The sequence below is a fragment of the Phoca vitulina genome, unplaced genomic scaffold, assembly GCF_004348235.1.
Source record: "Phoca vitulina isolate PV1807 unplaced genomic scaffold, GSC_HSeal_1.0 scaffold35, whole genome shotgun sequence".
In the NCBI taxonomy this organism is placed as follows: Eukaryota; Metazoa; Chordata; class Mammalia; order Carnivora; family Phocidae; genus Phoca; species Phoca vitulina.
The window spans coordinates 170,976-173,707 of NW_022589738.1; the positions used below are offsets into that span (position 1 = coordinate 170,976).

Genomic DNA, 2,732 nt, shown 5'->3' on the forward strand with positions numbered 1-2,732 from the left:
CAAAGGATGAGAAGAGAAGGGATGAACCCAACGAGTTCTCCTCTCCTTTGATCAGAAAGTTCCCTGGCAGACAGCCCTCATAGTTTGTTGTCTGAAAGTGGGAGATGGCAAGAAATAAAGGAAATTGATAGTAGTACCCGTGTTAGTGAAACAATACAATCAGGCCCCCAAATGTAGATGGTAATTCAGTCTATGGCACTAGGTCCAGGGCAAGTGTGTAGAGTTAAAAAAAAATATTTGCAAAAGAGACATTTGATAAAGGACTGTTATCCAAAACGTCCAAAGAACTTGCAAAACTCAGGAAAAAGAAAACATACAACACGATTAATAAATGGACCATAGACGGGTGCCTGGCTGGCTCAGTCGGTAGAGCGTGCGACTCTTAATCTCAGGGTCTTGAGTTCAAATCCCATGTTGGGCGTGGAGCCTACATAAAAATAAAAAAAAAAATAGGCCATAGATTTGAACAGACACCTCACCAAAGAAGATATACAGATGGCAAATAAGCATATGAAAAGATGCTTTACATCATGAATGCCAATTAAAATAATGAGATACCACCACACACCTATTAGAATGGCCAGAGTCCTGAACACTAACAGCACCAAATGCTGGTGAAGATTTGGAGCAAGAGGAACTCGCATGGCTGGTGGGAATGCAAAATGGTACAGCCACTTTGGAAGACACTCTGGCAATTTCTTACGAAACTAAACATATTCTTTCCATACAGTCGAGCACTTGCACTCCTTGGTATTACCCTAAGGAGTTGAAAACTTATGTCCACAGAAAAACTTGCCAATGCATATTTATAGCAGCTTTATTCATAATTGCCAAAACTTGGAAACGCTCATAATGTCCTTCAGCAGGTGAATGGATAAACTGTGGTACATCCTGACAATGGAATATTATTCTGTGCTAAAAAGAAACGAGCTATCAAGCCATGAAAAGATATGGAAGAGGCTTAAATGCATATTACTAAGTGAAAGAAGCTAATCTAAAAAGGCTACATACTGTATGATTTCAACTGTATAACAGTCTGGCAAAAGCAAAACTCTGGAGACAGGAAAAAGATCAGTGGTTGCCAGAGGTGGGGGCAGAAAGGATGAATGGGCAGAGCCCAGTAAATTTTTAGGGCATTGAAAATACTCTATACAATACTATTTATGATAGATACATGCCATTATACATTTGACTAAACCCATAGAATGTATAACACTAAGAGTTCCTTAATGTGAGATCCTGGCTTTGGGTGATTATGATGTGTCAACGTCAGTACATCATTTGTAACAAATGTACCACCCTGGTGAAGATGTTGATAACAGAAGATGCTATGTATGTGTGGGGCCAGAGGGTATATGAGAAATATCTGTATCTTCCTCTCACTTTTGATATGAACCTAATACTTTTACTATATCAAGTCTTTTGAAAGATTCAAATCATAATAACTTATTTGGGAAAAATGAAGTCACTAAAAGGGAATTCATTAGTTCATTCATGGGGATAACAATGCGCACATTTGTTCCAGGCACTGTACTAATCATTGAAGAGCCAGCCTGCATTATAATGCAAGGTGACAGGAACCCAAACAAATGCCTAGATGTGTCCTGCAGTGCTCATAACAGACATGACCAACTAATTCCAGACTTCTTTCCCACTCATGTCAAGCATGACTTCAGAATCATTATGAACACAACCCAACAGGTAACCACTGGCCATTGATCAGAATTTGGCATGCAGGATATAAACTTTTTATCATCCCTTATCTAGTACATTGTATATATGCTAGAATTGAACCTTAATATAAGTGTGAAGAATAATAACAGAATTTTCTTAAAATAAGTCAGAGCTCTACTTTAAATTTAGAAATATGTTTTAATTGAAGCACAGTAATCACGTGTTACTGTATTCTCGTACTCCTTAGTCTCCTGATTTATAGGTTTATGCTAAATGTGTACATATTTTTCTTTCCTTTACATCCATCTCATATATTTACGAAAATGCAGACTGCAAAGTTATCAACATGATTAATGCAGAGTTTAAAAATTTCCCAGAATATATGCTCTCTCTTTTATATATTCGAATAGATAAAAATCTAGGAATATATTAAGCTTTGAAAATTACTGGAAAATATTTCTCAAATGCGACTGTCTTTACTATCTATGAAATATACTGATGGCTGGCACATTTGGTTCTGCATCTAGTAACTAATGTGTGAGTTAGTTTTTTTGCACTGGTCTGAGGGATTTAATCCCCAACCTTCCACTAAACCTAGCAAGCCAAAAAGAACAAGTTTTGTCATGCTACACAGTTGATTTTGCATAGGAATGGTCTTAAAATAAGGACATCTGGTAAACATTTTAAAAGATGATAATGAAATGTGACCATCTACAAATAATAGCTACCATTTTTGAGCACAGAATCTATGAGAAGCAACTTATATTCATTATCACACGTAATTGTCACAATAAATTATCTTGTTTAATTATCACAGTTGTCACAAAGCAGTCTTGAAAGGTGTCAGTGTACCTGTTTAAGGATGAAAAACAACTGAAGTTCAGATTCAAGGTCAACACAATTAGTATGTTGTAGAGCTAGGAAGTGAATTCAAATATAGCCTCATAGAAAAGTGAGTAATCAATACACTTGATTGATTTTCAGATGTTATAGACAAATGCATAGCTGTGTGTTCCTACATGTCTCTTGAGAATCTACAGAATGTAAGCTGGGCATAA

At 36.4% G+C, this 2,732-nt stretch overlaps 1 non-coding gene across 1 annotated transcript; it reads left to right on the plus strand.

The window, feature by feature from the left end:
- Positions 1 to 348: 348 nt before the first annotated feature.
- Positions 349 to 421, plus strand: TRNAK-CUU. The gene has a single exon. It is a non-coding gene; the product is annotated as a tRNA-Lys (tRNA).
- Positions 422 to 2,732: the final 2,311 nt, after the last annotated feature.